At 36.2% G+C, this 24,374-nt stretch overlaps 1 protein-coding gene and 2 long non-coding RNA genes across 16 annotated transcripts in view; 2 read left to right on the plus strand and 1 right to left on the minus strand.

The window, feature by feature from the left end:
• LOC147762318 (uncharacterized) overlaps window positions 1-3,233 on the plus strand; it is a 49,621-nt gene extending 46,388 nt beyond the window's left edge. Inside the window, exon 3 of the long non-coding RNA XR_015334037.1 lies at window positions 3,007-3,233. This is a non-coding gene — a long non-coding RNA (uncharacterized LOC147762318). The remainder of the gene's footprint in view (window positions 1-3,006) is intronic.
• The window catches only part of LOC112042664 (uncharacterized), a 174,367-nt gene that overhangs the window by 42,176 nt on the left and 107,817 nt on the right, over window positions 1-24,374 (minus strand). Inside the window, exon 1 of one of the 13 annotated variants that reach the window (XM_087011780.1) lies at window positions 22,110-22,251. The exons of 10 other annotated variants lie outside the window; for them this stretch is intronic. The gene's annotated coding sequence lies outside the window, so the exon portion shown is untranslated. Of the gene's footprint in view, window positions 1-15,098; window positions 15,261-18,566; window positions 19,117-22,109; window positions 22,252-24,374 lie in introns of those variants that run through there. 2 more of the 13 variants (XM_087011781.1, XM_087011782.1) reach the window with 2 other exon arrangements.
• LOC147762319 (uncharacterized) lies at window positions 15,366-24,111 on the plus strand. 2 transcript variants are annotated; one of them, XR_015334035.1, is made up of 3 exons: window positions 15,366-15,641; window positions 22,230-22,478; window positions 22,804-24,111. It is a non-coding gene; the product is annotated as an uncharacterized LOC147762319 (long non-coding RNA). The 2 variants fall into 2 exon arrangements; XR_015334036.1 differs by having other exon boundaries at window positions 15,367-15,641; window positions 23,172-24,111.

Here is a 24,374-nt window from a genome sequence, read left to right on the forward strand (position 1 = left end):
AAAAAATAAATATGTACACCTTAAGCTGATGATTCATTATTTTAAAGATCAATAAAATCAAACAGGGGTGATGATAAGAAATGAATCACCTTATCTACAAAGGTAATAAATCAAAACATATCTATGAAGAAGACCCAGTAAACATTTTCATATTTCTTATCTTTATCTTCTTCACTCTCTATTCCATAGGTAAATACCAGTTATGCGGATAGGAAATTCAAATACATTTGTTTACAATGCAAGCAACTCGTAAATCTGGCCCTCGCATGGCAGCTAAATAAACCAAACTCTAATTTTACTCAAAGCATGAAAAAAATTGCTATCAAAAGACTATTAAAGATACTATAATGAAACAAAATATGCCCTCTCACACTGTATTCAGTCAAATTCAACTGCAACTGTTTCCTTTTATGCAGCTGATGCGTAGGCACACAATAAAACTGCAGTCAAGTATAGAAATCGTGCTCAAGTACCAATACCATCAGAAAACACCATTACGGGCACAAAAAGCAGTATTTTTTTTATAAACCCTTATCCTCATTGAAGGCAATTAATCTGGCAATAATTGGTCGCAGGAGCACCATAGCGTGTCACTTATACACCCCAGGACTGAAGACCGACTCTCCGCAGTCAAAGGGCAATTTTTTTCACTGTTCTCCAGACAACAATACAACAATAACTCCCTCCGAGTTAGTAGCTGTCAACTTGAGTCATTTTTTTAAAGGCTGTTTGCTGAAGCATTGAGATGGGGGTACAAGGGGTCACGGATAATAGGAAAAACATGCGACTGGAGTGTGCTGGCAACACGTGTCTGACACGCGCCGCCTCTTGCTGAGGCCTGACAACGGAGCTGCAGGAAAGAAGACCAATTTTGTGGATTTTTCTGCGGAGCCTGACTTGTTCCTGCTACTGTTTCATGCTGATAGGTTTCTGATAGGGCATTGTTCATTTGTTTTTTCTTCAGAACTAAATATTTGTGATCAGTATGAGATTCAGGCCTGCTGTATGGGAGACAGGTTTTTGTTGTGGGAGGTGACTTGCGTTTGTTTTACTGGATTTACCAAGTCATTTCTTTATGCACTTATTGTCAAAAATATTTTTTTCATATATTTTGATGGGTATGTCTTTTAAGGACAAATTTAACATGAGGATAAAACAAAATCTTACTGTGGCATTTGAGGAATTCAAACCCAATCGGATTTAATCTATTGTTAGAAATAATCTGTTATACAGGTAAGGGGAGGAGGAAAAAGGTCACATTTCTTTTTATGAGGCAGAGAAATGACTGAGACATATCTGTGGTATATTGTTTTTTTTTTTTTTATTTTTGTGGCATATTGGTAATAGAACCAGGCTTTTTGTGGCACATTAGTAAAAGCACAAGTTTTTAGAAATAATCTGTTATACATGTAATGGGGGAAGGGAAGGGTCACATTTCTTTTTATCAGGCAGAGAAATGACTGAGACACATCTGTGGCATACTGGTAACATAACCAGGTTTTTCTTGCCATTGACAAAATCTCTTTCAACTGAACATGGTAAAAAACACCACTGTCAACTCTGAACAACATAAAAAACAAAAAATAATGATCTTTTTGAAAAGATAATAGACTTTCAAGAAATGAGTTACAATTAATAAAACAACAATCTGTTCACCCTGACACCTTCCTACTCACATCTACAGGCATGTTCATACCAGGATTATATTAAGATTGAAAATTGACCAAATGACATCATCAAAAGACGTGAGACTACTTATACTCAAAAATCATTTGTCCATTCATAAAAAGGGGGTTCTGATGCTATAGTCACATGGTGCTGGTGGGTGGATTGTGGGGGGGGGGGGGGGGGATTTGGGGGGGGGGGGGGCACCAAAGTGACTGTATGTTATATGTTCGAAAAATTAGTTTTTTCATATTATGTCTGGCAAAAATAAGTATCTTTCTGGATCAGGGGCAGATCCAGAGCTATTTTCTGACAGTCTTCCAAATTATATTTGTTGATCCCTTCTCCATTTTTGACCATCATCTGACAGAAAAAATACATACCCGCCAGTGTAATCTCGAAAATCTGACCGTCTTTCGGAAGACCCAGAAGATGGCCTCAATCCACCCCTATGAATATATTTCATGATTAAATCATTTCTGGCATGAACATGTCTTAAAAGTCTGTTCACTATAGGTAAGGCAAAGGCTATTAAGAAATGAAGTATATATGTTTAAGTTGATCAACTGTCGAGTGACTGTCACATCACTGACTGAAGAGACATTTAGGATAATTGTGTTCATTTTTTCTTTGCTTTCCTATAACTGCGAAGAATTCCATATTTATTCTGGACTAGAATTTTAGACAGGTGAGGTTGCATTATGATGGCTTCCTTCCTACCAATGGAATATTTTAGTGAAACTAATCACTTAAGGAATGAAAAAAAAATCCTAAAATAAAATAACACAAAAAACAAAGGCCACCGGCTGCACATTATACGCTCGTGCATTTACTGACAAATTTCTAACCATGATATATTTCTGCTACAATGCGGCTTTTAATGTACACATTAGGATAAGGTTACATAGAATTGCCTTACCATATGGCTGTTCTCAATGAATTTATTTTTTCAATTTTTTTTTAAATTCAAAATTAAAAGTAACAATTACTCAAGTGCAGTGAAGCAGTGGCCATCAAAATGTAAAATAACTACTGACAAGGGCGTTTTAATGGCCTAAGCAGAAGTTAACTTCCATTTAAGTTTGCTGCTTGTTTCTTAATTTGATGATCTTAATTTCTTCAGGGTGGTCACAAAATGCGCACTCTTCACTGAACAATGATGACAACTATTAATATATACAATGTAATATCAATATTAACACAACATTTTGTACAAATCCTAAAAACAATTCAAGATATTTTTTTAAAACTTTCACTTTCTACTGACAATAAGCCTCAAAATACTTATAAATTAACATTCACTGACACACAAACTAAAATTTCTTTATTCTCATTTTGTAGATTCTGATTCTATTTGGATACAAGTAAATATCTTAGGAATGCAGACACAACAGCCAGAACAGATCCTAACATCAAGTTGTCTGAGAGGATGAACTCCACAATAACAGTGGGACATCCAGAAATCCCAACAATTTCATGTTGGGATCAAAGAAAGTATTTCAACTGCTTGGTATCAGGGTACGAGAGAGGGTGAAAAAACAGTATGGAGCCTTACAAGATAACAGAAACTACAGGTACAAACACTTATTTTTTTTTACTTAGGGATACACAGAAAATATGAAAATGTTATATATAGTATTTTGTTTTTGGACAAAAGGTTATTCTGACTTGTGGAAAAAAAAAAACAGAATTATTTTCTAAAATCAACTTCTAAAACAGCATATTTTTTTCAGGATATTTAAGTTTTTAGATCTCCTTTTTATCATAAAAAAGTGCCAAAGACTTTTGTTAGCTGAATACCATCACAACCTATATGATTTAAAACCATCCCAGGGTTTTTTTTCACTCCATCCATGTGCTCTATTAATCTTGACACAAACAGAGTCGTGTTTGTTTATTCTGTCTTGTAAACATAATTCTTCTTCCAGTGTGTATTACCTCTCCTAAACATTTGCCCTGGAGGCTGTAACTTCATCCATACCACATCAACAAACAGACAAACTGGAACCTAAACTAAATACCAAATTTTAGACCAAAACTTTATTCTTTTTTTTTTTTTTTTTCCTTTTCAGATGGATAAAAAAAACCTTCAAAATATCCGATCTATTCAACATATCACTTCTGCAATGCGGTGGTCCACAACCTGTCCTAAACAACCTCTTCCATCGTGAATAAAAAATAGACGCTAAATGCGGCAGGGTCCAACTTCCTGTTAAATGCCACACTAACTGTATCACTTTCCTGCGATAGCATCTCAAGATTAAGCACTTTTTTCCAAATGAGTGCCTGTCGGCTACTATAAACAGTAGCATTTCACTCAGGTAAGAGAAATAACCAATGCAGTGATAAAGCTTCAACTTTTGACATTCCTCTGGCTTGTCTATTATTCTGTTTATTATTCCTGTGCTCAAACTTGCTTTTGTTTGTTTATTCTTCTATTTATATATTCTGTCTATTATGCGTGCTATTCATTTTGCAAGTTAAAGATACATTATCTGTTTTTCTTATGGTATTCAAAGAGGTATATTTCTGAGTTATAAACTATAAAATACAGGACTAAAAGAAAGTTTTGATTATTTAGTTATTTGGAAGACTTCTAATGTGATTTAAGTTGCAATCATTTAATTCATGACAAGTGAAACATTTCGTAATCAACCTGTCTTGAGTCAGACCACCACAGACTCCTAAATTATCCCAAGTTTCTTATTTCAGTTTATAAAACGCCAAAGAAAATTTATTTTGCACCTCCTTTTGCTTCTCAAAGTCATCAAAACAATGTCAAACAGTTACAGCAATTTTTCAAATCAATTTACAAAGGGAAAGGGTAAAACCCCCTGATAGTATAAATCTTGTGAAGTAAATAACTGTAGGCTGTCAGAAAACACTTTGCCCTTTAAAACAAACTGTACAAAAGGGGGAAAACGGTCTTTTTTTGGAATACCAGACAGGTCAGTTGTGGTCAGCCAAGTATTTTGATTTACGGTCACTTCTACTTGACCTGCAGGACTATTAGTGCTTTATTCACTGAACTCTGGGCAATTCTTTTACTGTAAGACAAAATTACAACAAAGCATGTATTACACCGTTATCTGAAAGCTTTTACTCTATTAAATTAAGTCAAAATATAAATAAAAAATAGCAGAACTTTTTTTGTGAAGTTTAATTCTCCTTTCAAGTAAATATCTTTATTTTTTTAAATCAATGCATGTCAGCAGTGAGACAAATTCGTTTTTAGTGCATATGATTTTTTTTAAAATAAGTCACTTGCCTAATGTGCAAAGGAATCAGTTTGGTCATGTTTCCCGATTTCTTCCTACAGTAAGTAAAAGCCTAACGTAAGCTCTAGTTGACAGTGAACCAGAAATTAGGCAGGTCATTTACCTGGGTTCTTGTATAGGTGCCCTTTTCGGTTGTCTAGAACACGGATTGAAAAAGATCTAGGGTCTATTTGACAAATGCAATTTTTAGATTATGATTGATGTTACAGATCTGTTGCTAAATTTCTGTGCATCTAAATAGCATCCTAAGAATGAAACTCATAAAAAGAAATAACTTATAGCTAACAAAGATCTCAGACATTTTTTGTTGATATTTTCACTTTTCTGTAAGAAACTTTATTTTGGTTGATATCAATTTTTTCCAGATGACTTAATGTGGTAAAATAAATAAATAAATAAATAAATATATATATATATAATATTGTTCTCTATTTCATGTGCCTTTTTCAAAACCAAGATTTGTCTTGCATTTTGTTTACTTTTTCTAAAATCTTTATCGAATGGAAACTTAAACCTACTTAGCAATTGGCAAATTTTCTTTTTCACAAATAACAGAAAGAAGATATGAAATGTCTAGGCAGAATAAAAGAAATGTACACAAATATAATGAATGTTTCTATAAACTCGCATCTATCTATCTATCTATCTATCTATCTATCTATCTATCTATCTATCTATCTATCTATCGCTAGCTGTGCAAGAGGGTTCACCATTTTCAGCATATTTGTCAGTATATAACTGCCTGACACTGCGCCTACCTTACACATATGGAGCGTAGTTATCTGGTTAAGAGTTGTAGTACTATACATGTGACATACTGATTGGAAGCAAAACTTCATTAAAAAGGTCTGCCCAAAATAACACAACTGTTGCTCCACGCAATCTAGTTCACCTAACGAGCTGGGAATGAGCTCCCAGACTCCAAAACAAATAACTCTTAATTGGTAAAGGTGGGAGCTGCTATGGCTGGCCTGAAAACCAAATGCATAACTAAATTTCAAGGCCTGCAGCACAAATGTTTTTCACTTTTGCCAGCATTATGTACTAAAGTTGCAGTCCGCATATTTGAGATGATTTTTTTTTTGTACATCTCCCAAAACACTGGGCTCACTACTGACGATGTATTAGCTATAAAGCAACATTTTCATGTTGTATTACGTTATCCACAATCAACTGAGATGATAACCCCAACAGTTCTTTCTGACCTGGAAATTGTTTCATCCTAAAATATTAAATTGTACTTTTCAGAAACACTAAATAAGGAACAGGTGCCAACATGGTCTACCTCACAGTACCTACAAGTCAACAGCAATACTGAGGATGAGTTTTGTCTCTGGCTAACACTTAACAAATATCAGGCTACAAATTCTTCAATCAACTTAAAAGTTTGCTTCTCAGTAAGCCTTTGAAATTTGCAAAAGGAAAAAAAAAAACTTTTGTTTCAATTATAATGATATTTCCCTAAAATGTGTGAAGAGTTTGTGACAGAAAAGTCTAAAATGTATTTCCAAGAATGTTTGAGTACATTCACATTTCAAGCTGTGTTTTGAGACGAAACAAAAACGGTAAGAGCAAATAATTCCGAAAAGAGAGAAATTTCAGGTTCTTGGTATTTGTACCAAATTTTCTATACATACCGATATTGAAAGTTGTTGCTATAAAATCTGAGAAGCATAATATTCTACAAGATGTTTGAAATTTTTAGAAAACTTTGTAGAAAAATGAATAATACCAATTCAATAAAAAAAAAAAAAGCAAACACATCATCTTACTTCTTTGTCTCTGATATGCATTTCTTTTAGACAATGAAAAAAATCTACAAACATATCAAATCCTACAATTTATCACACTCTCACGTAAAGTGATTAAAAATTTCATTTACAGGCACCTCCCAAGATAAAATAAACCTACTGCCTAGATGGGGAATTAAACATACCTAATCATCCAAATATCTCTTGTCCTTCTTGGCTATGTTAAGCAGAAATAACCATGATCCATTAACTTTGAAATACATACAGGCTTGATCCACTGTGGCGAGATCTCAATCTCATTCTCTCTGAAAAAAGCCTCAAGATGCTTCAAACAAAGTTCTCCTCTGACCATTTTCAATAAGTATTCCCCTCTCACCTCTGCTGCAATGAGAATTTCACCAAGAACCTCGATTTTTAATTAACATTACATCAATACAGGACAGGTGCGGGGCATTAGATAAACCTTTTTTTATTTGGCAGGAGGTGTCGTGGTGTAAAATTTCCCACTGGCACGCTTTCTGTGGTCAAGTATTTTTCACAGTGCTGCCACTTCGTGGTTAGGAACTCGTGGATTTCTTTGTAGATGTCAAAGAAAGCCTGAAACCACATCATCAATCTTTTTCATACGACTTCTAGCAATTTTCTACAAAGCCATCTGTCCTATTACTTACAATGAATATCAATTCAGTGGAGAGAAAAAAAATCCATTGTTAAATAAATAATCATTTCAAAAAAAAAAAAAAATTTAACAATAGAATTCAACCATTTTGTTTAATAGAAAGATAAATTGTGAGCTCAAATGCTTTTTGTTTTACTGACACAGAAATGAAATCATCAAATAAATCATATTGACAATAAAAATAAATCTAAATTCTGAATACATGTTTAAATAAGTGGTTTATCTACAAACAATCATAAAAAAAAATTAGGCAAAATAAATCCACCATAAAAAATCTCTACAATGTTTAATTGATTGGAAAATAATATTTAAAGGAATTTTTGGCCATGAATAGAGTCAAAATTGATATCATAAAATGAAAAAAAGTTCACAACAGGTTTATCAGAAAAAGTGGTTAATTCACCATATATAGTAAACTATGAGGCAAATACAATGGTAACCAAGAAAGACAGACTGACATAGAAAAGAAAAGAGGAAAATGAAAGAGAAAGACTCAACCGAGTCATAAAAAAGAAGGAATGAGGAAAAAAATCGGCATGATACCTAAATACTATGTGAAGGTAGCAGCTGCTTAAAAAAAAAAAGAAAGAAGAGAAATACCACAAACTCACAAGATCCCATAGTAGTGCCTCCCGCTTATCCTCTGGTGAAATAAAACTCTTAACCATGAAGGATAATAGGTATTTACTATTAGGGTCAGAAAAAGCTCACAAAAATGGCAAAGGCATAACTCGAGCACGGAGCCAGCAGCGTATATACTCACAGAGCCAGGTGTAACTGACCACAAATTCGGTTGACTCACCGATCAAACAGTTTTTACGAAGAGCACCTCAGCGTGGGCTTTAGTTTGAGAAAGAAAACCACCAACCCCAACAGCCCGTCTGTTTCTAATTTTTCTATCTCCATGATCCCACCTACACACTACCAGGATCTCGACCACAAGGCCCTCCTTACAAGGCGTTATTACCACCATGTTTACTATACCCCTACTACTACATGGCAAGGTGTATGGCACCAGATGAATCAGAAGAGTGAAAAACCCAAACAAAAATATATATTTCAGTACCAGATCCCCAAAGGGCTCTTCCCTAATTGAAAAACCCTAGTTGTTTGCCTATTTATAGTATTTACCATTTCAGAAGCTAAAACCAGCTCAAACGTCTAATTTCTTGACATTTTCACAAAGTTTTTTTTCTTTTTGTTCATCTTTTTCTTTTTTTATGGAGGGGGGGGGGGGCAGATACTGAAATAAATCACCACAATTTAAAAAAAAAAAAAATTGGTTAAAATTCCCCGAAGAACAACTTAACATCACTTCAACTGCTGTTTGTCGTTTTCAACTTGTTTGACATTCATTTCAGTTTACCTGCGGTAACATGATATCTCCACCTGTATAGTAAGCCTGACACCTTCACCTTTTCTTTCTTTTTTTATTTGTCATGAATTTTCAACCTTCTTGAATATCTTGTTGGGTAACACGCACGATTGGTAATGCGAGAGTGCTCTTCTACGGCTCAGCTGTTTGCCTTTTAAAATCCTGTTCTTCCTTTTCATAAATCTCCGAATCCTTCAGAAGTGTTTTGAATGATACTCATATTTAACAATGGGAGTCAACAGAAGAAAAATATGACACCAATTTGATGTTTTAAATCCATCATTTTTTTTCTTTTTTTTTAATCTGTAGCAATCAAATTCAAGATTGAATAATTCTATGTTTTCTACAAGGTTCATATTATTGTCTCATATATATACTAGTATACTTCATTGAATTTTAGCGCGTTATTATCTACACCAGAGTAAGCAAACAAAGACAGCAACAAAAATCATTTTTTCTAAATTCCTGAAAAAACCTCAACACTGTCAAGTGGTTTTGGCTTTAGAAAATGGCTTTTGACTCTTTAAAGTTCAATGAATTAACATTAAAGGAGTTCACTTCAAAATTAGGCCTTAGTTTTTTCAGCCCATCTTTATTTTCATCAGAGAGTAATCAAACAAAGATAGCACCAAATTACTTTCAAAAATATGAAAAATCTCAACACTGTCAAGTGGTTTTGAATTACAGAAAATGGCTTTTGGCTCTTAAAAGTCCAAAAAATTAACATAAAAGGAGTTCACTTCAAAGGTAGGCTTCAGTTTCTTTGTGAAATCTCACTGCTGATTAAAAAAGAAGAAATGAGAACAGAATAAACTAGAATTTTCTATCTCTGTCTTGAATGATTTTTCATCTCGTCAATTCGCTTTTACTTCAAAGAAAACATAAATATTAATGTAGCAGCAAATGAATGTAAAAACATTTATTGATTGACATGCATACAAGAATTATTCCTGCATTTTTTAACATCTGCACTACTGCCACCTATTGCTTTGTTTCTAATAAAACTCATTTCCGATGTCGAGCATTTATCTGTAAGAATTACCTTGGCAAAACCTCTCCCTTCAATATCTTTAAGTCATCCAAAATGATATACTAGAACAAGCCGTTCCTTATTACACAACATGCCATAATATTTCTTATTACATAGCTGTTGCTAGGAAACCAATTTCTGAAGCACCTGGGAAAACTACAATAATAATAACCTTTGCATGTTTGAGCTTGTGCAAATGTGATATGGCTACTCTCTGTAGTAATTTGCTCTCCACAGTGCCATCATATTTGATTGCAAACTAACAGCTAGTCTACAACACCAGTTGGGCATTTTACCTAAAATATGGTCAATACACAGACAATATTACAGCAGCTTATTAACCTTATTGTACTGAGGGAACAAACAGTGTGTGACTGAATAACACAATTTTAAAATCCTGTTCATTTGTTTCACAATGTTTTTTCTTTCTACCAAAGTCCCCATGTTTTTTTCTTAGAGTATCACAGGAATTAGTCATATTTTGGTTTAACTTTATAACATGTCTGAAGTAAGATTTACTTAATTTTTCTTCATCTATTTGCTCTTTCCAGGTGGGTTTTCTTTGACAAAAAAAAACTCCCAGAGTTACAGGTGCAGTGGTCACTGTACCACAGATCCTGAGTCAAACCTCTTCGGAATCCAACCATCACATAGGATAGCAGTCTCAGATAAAAATACATAGGTCACTTGTAAAGTGCAAAATAAATACATATTATATTTTCTCCCCCCCCCCCCCCCCAAGGCTTCCATAGTAAAGGTCACCATGGGAGAGGTCTAAAACTTTCTATCATGTTATTTTTAAGTGGAAAATTAGGTGAAAAAGATACATTTTTTGCTGTTTGATATTTACGTCATAGACATAGTGGTGATAGAGAGTCACCCAGACTCCCTGTTATGAGTACAATTTTAAGTCCAGCTTTTGAAATATATTTCAATAAATGGGTACAAAGAGACTTTAAAATCCAAACAAGAGAAAAACAGTTCCCAAAATTAAAAACCAAATTGCTCTCAGCACTATAACTATCATGAATATGAATATCCTAAACTCTTACCAAAAAGAAAAATAATTTCATCAAATCCTCCACAATATTAACAACTATATATCGATTCAACCGCTAACTTTTCCTATAGTTTAAAATGAACCATTGATGCCTAAGTGGGTCAAAAGTACCGTTACAAACTCATTTTTGTGCACAATTACAATCTTCCAAGATACTGACTGCACTTGCTCTCATTGAAATAAGACCAAACTATGGTCGGGTCGTCTACTGGGCCAAGCTGTCTATAGGCCGAGTAGTGCAGGTAGGTATCAGTTTCAAGACCCTCATGACTAAAGACAATGAGACATTTGCATACAGTTACAAAAGACCCCCATTAAATCGAGGTAGTACCTGTATTAGTTCAAAAACACACAAATGAAAACGCAATTCATTCACAATGGCGCTGCCTCAGCTGGCTGGACTTGTTACCAGTCTCCAATAACAAACCCTACTCCAGGTAATACAATTGTTAGGAACCTCAGATGCAAAGGTACATTTCTGAGGTTCACAGAAATTGTGGACTTTTTCCAGAAAACTCCGGATTCATTGGAACTTCGTCAAAATGTTTCAGAAAACTGGTTTTGTTATGTTAATATGTTCTGAAACTCGTTTTCAAATTCATGCATCTCATTTATCTTAAATCGATGGATAATACCGCATAAAGCATAACATGTTAGTTTAACTTGAATATTATTGATCTTCATCATGTGAGATATTTTGTCAACTACTTCTACCTAATGGGCAACACAGACAAACACACGCACACACACACGCATGCGTACAAGCGGTGTGCCTCCATCTCTAATACTGGATATCATTGCAAAGAACAAAGCCCAATAAAAATGTTCATGCTTTATAATTTTTTTACTGACAACATTTCTGAATTGAAAAGTAATAACAGCACCACTGCTCCATCTATCACCATGACAAATATATGTTGATAAAAAATCATCCGTATCACATTGATAAGCCACAAGACCTACCATAAAGTTTCTCTTTTCTAAGTTTATTATTTTTTGTAGACAGTAAAGTGAACTCCCCCTGTCCATTATACACATAAACCTGCAGGTTTTATTGCCATACTAAAAGTGTTGCATCAGACACTGACAAAGTGATGATGCCAGGATCATAAAAAAGAAGCCTCATAAAACTACTACACTCTGATGTACTTCCCAGAAATGGTGGATTGTGGACAGGGTGGAAATGGTAGGCAGTTTACCAATCCACATTATTTCCATTGTTACTGTAATGATAGTTATTTTATTTTTACAGAACTATGTGTGATATATGACCACTGACAGGTCTGACCATCTGACAACTGACAGGTCTGAAAACAGACCATTTGACAACTGACAGGTCTGACCATCTGGCAACTGACAGGTCTGAAAACAGACCATTTGACAACTGACAGGTCTGAAAGCAGGCCATCTGACAACTGTAGGTCTGACCATCTGACAACTGACAGGTCTGAAAACAGACCATCTGACAACTGTAGGTCTGACCATCTGACAACTGACAGGTCTGAAAACAGACCATTTGACAACTGACAGGTCTGACCATATGGCAACGGACAGGTCTGAAAACAGACCATCTGACAACTGACAGGTCTGAAAGCAGGCCATCTGACAACTGACCTTCTGACCACATGATAACTGGATAATCTGAAAACTCACAGCTGATAACCAACAGGTCTGACTACCTGACAACTGACAGCTCTGACAATCAGCAACTGACATTTAGATGGTCCATCATGGGTGATCTGAAAACTCGTATCTATCTGACAACTGACAGGTTTGACAACTGAGTGGAATGAAAATGACATCTAACAAAAGATTGACATGATATCTGTACTAAAAACAACAAACTCAGTAAGAATAGAAACCAAGCTTACTATTAACTATAAATAATAACATGTGTCTGTCTGACAGCTTATTATAATGATTAAGTGGATTATGTTAGTTATTGTGTTGTTGGCACATATTTATATAGAGTGATGGATCAAATGACAAATATAATTATGTCATTGCTATTGAGACACTAGCTGAAAGTGCCGATAAAACTAGATTATGAGCTTCTGAAATAAGAATTGTATAACCATAGGTGAGACAGTTACACAGATGGGTGAAAATGAACGAGAAGGAAGGGAAGAAAACCAATATGTTGCCAGTTCACACACTCGGGAGTCTAAAAATAAAAATGTTGTCTATCATTAATGCACTACAACATAACAGAACAAGAAAGGCGATTAGCTTTGAGCAAATTCAGCTCTTTGTTCTCTCTGCCCATTAAGGCCTGCCCAACTTGCGAAGAAAAACTGCTCGAAAACACTGCCATCACATCGCCACTTGGCCACTGCTGGAAGTGTACTATTGATTCCGCACAGGGTGTATTACTCAGGTGTAATTGGTGGTGTGATCCAAGGCAACCTAATGGTGCCGTTTTTCTAATGTGGCGGTTGCCTTTTCAGGCCACATTCTAAGTACTGCCTGGGGGGGTTTTCATAAAAGAAGTTAAGGCTGAAAATTAGTCAACTTTGAAAATCAAATATGTGTCTACTTCAGTTCAGATCATACCTGTATGTAGTAGTTGACTGAAATAAACTATCAGACTAACTGAGTGTTAAACATTAGCCTTATCTTTTTTTGTTATAAAGAGACAGTGCCACATTAAACTGGACCAATGATACCTTAACTTGGGTCCTGGAAGACTAACATTTTGCTTCAAAATTTCAGTCTCAATTCATTCTGTAGACCAGACCCCCCCTTTACCACTTCAACTGATAGATGTCACAACAATCAGAGTCACCACTACAGCAGAAGTCCACCTGACTCAATCATTGTGGTCATTTTATCTTATTAATAGGTGAATCAAGACAGACACAAACCTGAACAGGTTAAGGTTCTGATGGTGTCACCAGACGAACAATTTGCATAATTAGTGATTTTATGGCCTACATGTAGTGGGATTCTCTCTCTCTCTCTCTCTCTTTCTCTCTCTCTCTCTCTCTCTCTCTCTCTCTCTCTCTCCAAAGCTACACTTTCTTGTTCAAAGTCAACAGGATCTTAACAAATAACAGCCTTAACTGGATTACAACAATTAATACTTAACTTGTAACACACATATAATTCAGACACCTTGCAACGTCATTCAGACCTCACTCTGTGCAGGGTTTTCCTGGAACTGTAGTTTTCCCACCCAAGGTTATGACACTATGGGGTAAAGCATCAACACTATCAACAGTCCTTACTGACACCACACCAAGAACTCACTACCTGGTACTTGTCACCTTGTGTGCAGAGAGGTGTCAACCGCGGAGGGAGTTATTACCTGGTAGTGCAGATGTCACCTTGTATTTCACGACTGTCAACCGAGTCTTAATGTTGGCGCCTTGTCTTAAGATGTGAAGTGATTCATTCAAGATCCCCCCCTTCCCTTCCCCCCCCCCCCATTCAATGCCAGCAGAGGTGCAAAGACTGTCTAATATGGGCAAATGCGTACATGCAAACTTTCCTGCACATGCACAAATAACGTCAAACTAAATTACAGACACAGAGGCATTTAAATGCATGTGTTTCATGCGAGATGTATGTGACCTAACGAACCTTGTGCGACATATCTTCCAGCTACTTAAATATCACGCAGCTTAGTAACAGAAGAACAAGCATTCCAAGAATCGGAGCTTCCATAGGCCATACTCATAAAAACTCATACACGTAAAATACAATGGGCCATAATAAGAAAAGCTCATTTTTGACAACTACATAAAAACAAAGTGCAGTTTATTTAATTGGTTTGACATATAACTTGGATACATTAAGACTGAAAAATGTTTTGTTTTACGCAGTGTGTTATGAAGTTTTGTAATTAAGATGATGAAAATGCAAAATAAAAATCTGTAACATGAGAATTGTTCACAATAAACAGTAACTAGAATTATAAGGTGACCAATTGTGTGAGTATATGAACAATATCTATACCCAAATGGGATAACATCATATATATATTGATTTAACTAATAAAGCATACAGAGAAATATCATTTGTGGATGTACATTCCAACACGGTGCTAATTGCACACCAAGGTCTGAGCATAATAAAATGCGGATCAAATTCACGTCTAATTTTATCGATTAACAAGGTTAATTTTCTACTACATGTATGTCTGGATCAAGGTCCAGCTGACCAACAGACTCTGCTATTAGGTGACCTATTTGGGTCTAATATAGGTGTCACAGGAACTGGAGGTAAATACTGAACCAAAATTGCACTTAAAATATTTACCATCTAGTACTTGAATTTGTGCACGTCGTGGTGCAGCATAACGATGAGCGAACTCTTCAGGTTATGATTATTTCACTTTTTTCCCAGTTCACATTTCTTCATTTCTACATAGAGAGGGCCTTATATTAAACCAGTTTTCTGGACTTGGTCATTCTGTTTTGACCACCTTCTGGAGTTGTCATCCATTCTCTGAGACTAGGGTCAGTTTTAACACCAGATTGTTATCAGATCACATGATAAGAGGTTCAGGCCCAGGTAAACAATGGCAGAGGAGTTAAAGAGACTAAAACAGCAGAGAACAATGAATTTGGACAACTCACTACAAGTGGAACTTTTACTGCAGGAAACTACAAAGACAACTAGAAAACTACATGTGAATAGATTGAATTAGATGTAAAAGGGTAAAGAATAGATGGAAAGAAAGCAGACTCCTTGGGAAAAAAGGTAGCAAAAAGATGCCAAGGAGGAGAACACAAGACAGAGGAGAATGGGAAGAAAACACAGGGAAGAGGAGAATGGGAAGAAAACACAGGAAGGAGACTGGTAAACAGAAAAAAAACATAGCAAACTGTTCACAGGGTATTTATACTGGGGATCAAATGATAGAAGGGAATTGGGGGGATATTGACAAAAGAACACTGGTGAAAGGAAATGAAGAGGAAGTGGTAATGAAATAGAGATAAAAAAATTATCCCCCCCCCCATGACAAATCATATCCACGCAAGAACGAAATCATGCTTAATGCAGGTGTCAAATTCAACTTCATAACAAAGCGATCATTTTTTACACGGTAATACCCGATTTAAGAAAAAATACACTTGCTTAACTGGAGAATAATTATACTGGTATATTATGTTTTCACATAAATCTCCTGGCCTCATTGAACACACTGACAGCTGAACATAAAATACAAAATAAAAAAAAAATTCTATAGAAATTCATAGCATGCTAATGTGCTACCCCTATGTAAGCTAAGCTCAAATGAAGGTATATTATGTGAGATTGAAGGCAATAGCTTATTATGGTTCCAACTTTTTTCTTGATATTAACAGATAAATGCAGGTTTGGAAATGCTGATTAATGTTCAGGTTACTGCTCAGCAGTAAATGGAGCCTCTCTCTCTAGTCCAAAGCAGGTCTTTAAAATTATAGTCATGATAATCATTCATAATTTATGAATTTGAGGTCATGCAATTGCTGAAAAAAAAAAACTTTTTTTTATTGATAACATGCTTCCTTGTACAGTAATAGATACCAGTTTTCTCTCATTATTTTCAAAAGACCCTGAACTTCTTAAAACTTTTTCTCTTTGCTTTCTCTTTTGGCGAAATTAGAACTGTGTTTCTTTACAACACATTTTTATTTTTTAAAACCTTGTGGCTTCTTATGTTTCAAATTAAATGCTAGAAACCATTTTCAATGAGCAACTTATAATGTGTGTGTGTGTGTGTGTGTGTATATATAACATGTGAACAGGAATGATGAAAACAAAATCTTTCAGTTGAGAAATCCTAACAAAAAATTTATCCACTTCAATTTTTATAGAAAAAAAGCTGGTCTCATCCAGAGGTGAAGGTGGGAGGAAAGGGAGGGGTGGGGGGGGGGGGGGGGGGGAGTCACAAATCAACCAACTGCTGAAAACAGAGCCAATTCATGATGTCATTTTGCTGAGGATCATGCCAAATACTACACTTTAGACAGCACTAAAGAAACCAAAAAAAAAAAAAAAAAAAAAATTGGATAAAAAACAGAGAGAAGAGTTTACTATTAAATCAAAGAACAATAATGGATACCATATGAACCATAGCAGAGACTACAACTTTTTACTCCAGCATGTTCATCTGTTGCCATGGAAACACCGACTGGAATAAAACAACAGCCCTAGTCATTCTTAAGGAGGGATCAAGGCTCATCCCTTATCTATTTTTCTTTAAACCTCTCTCTCTACGAGTACACTTCTCTCTACTGCATTCATCAAACACATGATTTATAACCGTCACTCAATGACCATTTATTTGCTTGACAATCACACCTCTTATTTTTCTCTCATCCCAAAAAACTTCCGTACACTTCCACTGAGTGGAGAGGATGATAAATCACCAAGCAGAAAGGAGCTGTCATCACATTTTCCAGTCAATTCTGCCAAGTGCATCAAACCAAGCTCCGGCAGGATTTATTGACATGAGAAACCAATTCTTAAATTTCACACATTTTGAATTTTTCGAATGAAGACCTGTTTGGTTCAAGTTTATATTCATGACCACAAATACTCACCTATCACAGAGACTGTAGTGAAAATTCTACTTAAGGAAGAAACGATAGGCAAGTGATAAATTAGGCACACCGACAATCAATCAATCATACTTTGAGAGGAATGAAGGCAAACTACATGTCAAATCGGTTTATGCTTTCTTTGTGCATTTTATGATGGTAATATGTAATATGCCAAATTCAAACATTTTGAACAACAACTGATTTCATGTCAACAACAACAACAACAAAATCAGATATCATGCACATACATAAAAACAGATGATAAAATGCTTAACATGATCTTAAAAAATAAGTTCTGCTGAAAAATTTGGAACAAATGATGTAAGTGGACATGAAGAAATGCGCAACCCAAGGATACATGACTTTTCAGCCCTGGTCACTTCCTTCTCCATGACACCCCCCCCCCCCCCCACACACACACACACACACACTGTCCTTCAATACCATGAACAACAGGGTGAAGGCTGCATTCACAACAGCGAACTTAGTAGTCTGTGGACCAAATATGGCGACTCACTTGAAAGCTTGCTGTGTAATCCCCCAAAAGTCACCAAATAGATTCCCTGCGGGGAAATACCCAATAAGTATTCAAGTGGATTGGCCTATTTGATCTGTGGACTAAATAGTCTGCTGTTGTGAATGCAGCCAGGAAAATGAACCAATCAAACAGCACATGTCAAACCATTACCATGGCAATGGGTAGGGCAATGGAACAGAGACATTGGATTGGCTACCCACTGAGATGTTATTGTCATTGAATTGAACTGGTGCATAGTTGAGTCAACCTATCCATGCAGTCAAAAGACGTTTCGTTATCTCCCATGCAAACATGTCTATGCAGTAGGATACAAGGTTTGCCTGGTGGGAATACACAACTATACACACATACACCCAACAATGAAGTTGTGATGACACTGAGGGTGTGTTCACAATGAAACTATCTTACTAGGTAGATCGATTCAACTCTGCTGAATGCAATCAGACTAACTGAATAACATGCTTCCTTGAGCAGCTAGGGCATCATCAACTTTCAGATCAGTTACTCTGATTGCATTCTGCGAGAGTCCCTGCAGAGTTGAATCGATCTACCTAGTACAAAAACTTCATTGTGAATGCCCCCTTCAACCATACACCTGCACTTAAATTACATATAACTATTGAGATCTGCTTCCAATGCATATACATATACATGTACCTCTTAGTGTCCTGCTGTCTTTAGCTTGCTACACTCCCCAATGGTAGGCAGTTGAAACTCACCACAGACGAGTTTCAACTTGTCTGATTCTGATTCAGCACCATGTGAGTTGTACTCATCATAGTTTTGAGGTAAAAACATTCCAGCTTCACTCAAGATGTGGTCAATTTTTCTTTTTTACCACATGCACCTATAATCCTGTCTATTGTTCCTTGTGCTGTTGGTTAAACTCAAAAATTCAAGAGAAGACAGTGAGCGTAATCAATTGCCTATATCCCGAAATCAGAACAAATTTTGGGAAATCTAACTGCTCCGAAGTTGGCTTTATACATTAAGACAAGGCGGATGAGTCACATATGTTACCCTTTATATTGTAGACATGTTTTGGCAGGTAGATAACATTACCTAATACCAAATTATGTGGGTACACTACAATACTGCCTTCCACTTTAGCTGCATGATTACTCAACACTTTCAGATAGATGGCAGCATTATGTCTTACTTGGATAAAATCAATCATTTTTATTTCAGAGAGAAGAGACTTTTCTCCAATAAATTTGGCAACTACATACTTTTCTTCAAATGGAATGGACTCCATGAATTCATACACATTACTTAGTTTTTCTTCAGCAGATTAAAAAAAAAGGGGGGGGGGGTTGGACATTATTATGAAGGGATTAAGTAATATACCTGATACGCTGGGATTGATACAAATCTTGACATTAAATTCAAGCAATAATGGTGTGAGTACTCACTCAATGAAGACTTTAAACTCCTCCATATGCCTCATAAACAACAATTACTGTTTGGTTTTTGGAGATGCATATTTGTGACTGGGATTACTGAACAATGAAAATATTGCCTGCAAGAAGTGAGAGAGAGAGAGAGAGAGAGAGAGAGAGAGAGAGAGGGGGGGGGGGGAGGGGGAGGGGCGGGAGAGAGAACAGACACCTTCATATTACACAAGAATAAATTACCAAACTCATTCCATCTATCAGGCAAACAAGAGTAAGAGATCAAACTGAGGCCAATGTAGACCTTCACCTGTCAATCAAAGTCATGTTAATTGTATTAATTTCTAGTAGGGCTCCACTAGAATCTTACACACTGCTTCTTTATAGTAAGTCTCTTACTTAACCTGTTCAACTTTATTCTTAGAGTCAGGGCAGGTAGTAGATAATATTATCTAGTTACCTGTTGACAGCAGGGCACACACATCAGATACAGGTAAGACATGTGACAAATACCCCATTTCCATAGAATTTTAGATCGATCTATCCCTGTGGGGATTCTCACTAGATTACTGTCAGCTTGGCCGGCTTAAACGTCTGTCCCGCCCACTAAAAGCTGTAAGGGGGTAATTAACTATGGTGCCCGCTCGGCTGACTGCATTTTAGCGTGAACCCCCAGGGAGTTAGGTTTATCTAAATCTTAATCTCTAGATCGATCTAAATCTCTGGGAAAGCACCCAAATATGGGGCATGTACACTACAGGATAACCTAAAACAGTCTTATTAACTCAGGGTCCCTTCACAATGAATTTATCCACTTAGCTCTTGTGCACTAACTCCAGGCAGACTCTCCCTAAATGTAATTATATTAACAGACTAACACGCCTCCTCCTGGCGTTTAGTAGAATACAGAAAAGCTGGTTATTATACCAGTATGTTAGAAATAAGAAGAGGCATGTTAGTTTGTAAATCTGATTGCATCATTCAGAAACCCCCTCTTATTAAAGCTAATTCATGAAAGTTTAAACTTAGTCATTCTAAAAGTTAGTCAAGCTTTGGGATCTATTTACTGGACCTTAATTGATCATAGCGTATTGGAGACCAGGTGTCCCAAATGAACTGAAAGCTCAAGTAACTTTTGTTATGAATAAGTTAAAACATTCGTGAATAATGTGCAATCTGGTATATAATAGATGTGTTTGCATAATGCAATGTTCTACTCAATACCATATACTCTTTTTAGCCGTTCAAAGGACTGGTGATGATGATCTCTTTATTAAAGGACTGAATGATGCAGTGTGAGATCATGGTTTTTGTCCCGTAATCCAGGATCATATATTGGTGAATAATCAGTGATGTGTATGATCTCACCTTGATCCCAGTTCATTTCTGTCAAGTAGGGTTTCTTGTATGACTAACCGTGCTGTCTTGGAAAAATGTTTATGCTTATTAACTTGGATTGATTTGCATGTTTCATATGTAATATTTAAGAAAACAAATTTCTTTTTCTACAGAAGTAGTAACTTTATGGACAAAAGTTGTCATTTTTTATGTCTCGAGCTAGGGTGCACTTAACCAATGGCTTAACATTATAAGCAAATGACTATCACTCTTCCAATAACAAGAACACAATACAGCCACTCTGATAACTAGACACTATCTAGAACACTGTTACAGCATATATATACCAATTTCTTTAATTAATTTGGCTAATCAAAAGTTTCATTTTCATGATTATGGATGTGATATTAGAACCTGATGTCCACTTTCAACAGGTTATATGAGCATCCAGAAAATAAAATGACCACAAGATTGTCCTGTAGGACAATTTTTTTTTTGTTATAATCCAACTTAATGGTTTGAACAGAAATGACCACAGGTTTGTGATTAAGAGAAAATTAATTTTTCAATTAATCCATTTCCAGAATTGTTAAAATTCAAGGAAAGCAATGCAAGATTTACTAAAGATTTTTTCCCATACTGCTGTCTAGAGCAATATTTATGTCCCATTGAAAACTGACAGACTATATAGTAGAACCACTTTGGCACTTCACCAATCTCTTTTAGCAAACATTTTGATCATTAAAAAAAAAACTTTTTTGCAGAACCCACCTTATGCCATGGTAATTATCAGTTTATTCAGTTACTTAAGATGTATATGTTAAAACCAAAAAACAAACGCTCAGGCACGGTCAGCTCACGACTCCTATCTTCCAATTCAGTAACAGTTAACATAAACTGATCCTGGCATAACCGAGCTATTTCGAACAATAAATACCAAAATAAAACAATAACTGAATCATTTTGGAACAAATTATACTTTCATAATTTCATACAAAGAGAAATATTTGTCTTGTTTCAACTCTTTTCTATATCTTAATTTTAACTTTTTTATTTTTAAAATCTTTGATATAATTTAAGGGTTTTCCAAGCTCCACACTGGACCACTACCTCCACCCCAACCCCTCCCCTCCATCCCCGTTCCAAATTTTAAGAAGTCCAAGCGGATAGGTTATCTTTATCTGGGTTATTTGCTCCTACATGAACACCCATCCTTGTCAAATTGCCAGATCTGTTCTTCACGAAATGTGTGTCGATAAAATATATTGTTTATCAATTTTCATGACATCAGCATCAAGAAAACACCTGACAACAACAACAATAATCTGAAGTCAACAACTGAAACAATATCAAGGGGTAAAATTGGCAGACCTTAAAATGAAGTTGGACCAAAACCAATAACCTAGCAAAAGCGTAAATGGGGACAGTGAATGATGGGAAGAAAAACAAAACACAAACAAAAACTCCCTACCTTCATACAATACAACCCCACAGACAGACAGACAGCAATCACCTCCTCAACACAACAGAAGAAGTATCATTTAAGTAAACATAGGTAGTAGTAAACCCTGATCATTCCTCTCCACTCTAGGTTTGAAATTAAATCTCCGCTGTGCCTCCGAATTGGCCGTCATCCACATCAGCCAGTGCCCAGTACGCAAGCCTCAACTCCAGTGTACTTTGCCACCACCTATTCATGAATGCTAGAAGGAATTCAGGTCTGGGATGTGGTGCAACATGAAGAGGCATATCAATCACGGCAGTTGCAGTATATAGTTATGATTATTATATCCCAGAATGTTAATTAATAATCTCGACACGCTCGGCTCAGGAGGTCACGGTAAGTGCGATAAGCAGTCTGATCCTAGCCTAATTCTACCTGTTTAACTTGATGATAATGCACAACCCACTGCCCATACTATATGTATATCTTTATATACGTGTAAGTGTGCTCTTCAAAAATTTCATCTGAAAATATTTGAATATTTTAATTTTAGCATAATCAGCCATTCATGTAGTACATGCTCATTAGCCTGGTTCTAACTCTTATTCAAAATTATTTTTATCAACATAAATGACAGTCCATGGTAAAGACCTAGTACTGTATGTAATGGCTATTATGTCCTAGACTATTTATAAATAATTTAGTTGCACTATGCTTACAGGGTCATAGCAGAGTGGGAGGCTAATCAACAGTCAGCGTAGACATAGTCAGCCTATGCCATTCCACTGCACTGTAGAGTGGCAAGGTTAACCAAGGTCCACCCAGTGGGCTAAAATAGATATGACCGATGCATCCTAGAATATTTAATAATAATAATAATAAGTCAACTGGACAAGCTGTTAGGCCCATGAGGTCACAGTGAGTGCTGTGAACGGCCATAGCTTGCTTACCTTTACTATCCACTGCAAGGCTGGCACGCTTACAGCATTACAGCAGTGTAATATAGTCTGGTGCCGGAATACTTTGTATATAATTTTTATATACAAAAATGTTCATGAATATGATCTGTATACATTCTTCTCTTCCTAGGTGATAGTAGATCAGCCTGTGGCCTCTTGGTTTTTACGAAGGGGCCCTAGTACTGCTGGTTATATAGTACTGTGTGTGCGAGGTGAAACAGCAGTTGCCGCCTCCTGGAAAAAACCTAGTGTGAGCTCCGTCTATTAAAAATTCCCAGTGATGGCCTTCCAGGAAATAATGACCTTTAATTTGACCGCTTCCTCTCTAAGCTGACCATTTCCCACCCGTCTACAGACTGACCATTTTCATAGGAAATAAAACAATGCTAAAAATGGCTGCACCGCTCTTCCTCCTTGAAAACCAGCCATTTATTTCTTTGCCTCTGGAAACCTGGAGGATCAGACAGCCAGAGAAATGCTTTCTCTTCTAATCACGCTGACCATTACTAGCTGACCTCCTGGAAACCCATACTGACCAATGACTATACAGATGCAGGGGAAAATCCTATCGTCATTAATTGTTAGCTGGGTTGGTCAGTTGTTTTCTCCCGGGAGACAAAAGTCGAAGAGCAATTGAAAGGAAATCTCTATGGGGAATCAATGTGTTTCACTCAAACCCGATGTCACAGGTTTCTATGGGAATTATGCATTTGCTTCCACCCGCTGAAGCACGGAGCAGACACTATTTTACTTCGAAACAATCCAATTCCGACCAATATTGTTCCATTATATAATGGACAGACAAACAGTTGTGAGGCTACTGGCTGAACCATTTCATTATGCCTGCCATGTTAAGTAGCATTCAGTACACTGAATCCCAGACAATGTTTTGATTGGCCCATTAAGTAATATGTCTGAACTCAGGGTTAAGAGGTCAGAGCTCTCGGAGAAAAAGGGAGTACTACAGGATGTGTGGAGTCTAGTCTCTTCTGAAAATGTGAAATTTCGACCTGACTACTGATTAAATTTCTGAATATTCTGAATAATAAATGATTGTGGTGTCAAAAGAAGATTGTGGTCAAGCCTGCATGTGGCAATTTGAAAAGAACGGAGGGGGGTGGTCTTTTTCTAATGAAGTGGACCTTTTCACCCCTTTACTTGATCTAACTTGAGGATTGGCACATCACATGAACAGTCAGTGCATGGTGACGCGTGCATGCAAGCACACGTACAAGGGTACCTGTCCACTTGGCAACAGCCACGTTTAATTCTATTTAAAGCAAATTTTACACAATTTTTGTCCTCTGAATAGATCATAGAACTAGTAAATAAT

Source organism: Lingula anatina, chromosome 4 (assembly GCF_051362555.1).
Source record: "Lingula anatina isolate TDL-2025a chromosome 4, LinAna3.0, whole genome shotgun sequence".
Lineage (NCBI taxonomy): Eukaryota > Metazoa > Brachiopoda > Lingulata > Lingulida > Lingulidae > Lingula > Lingula anatina.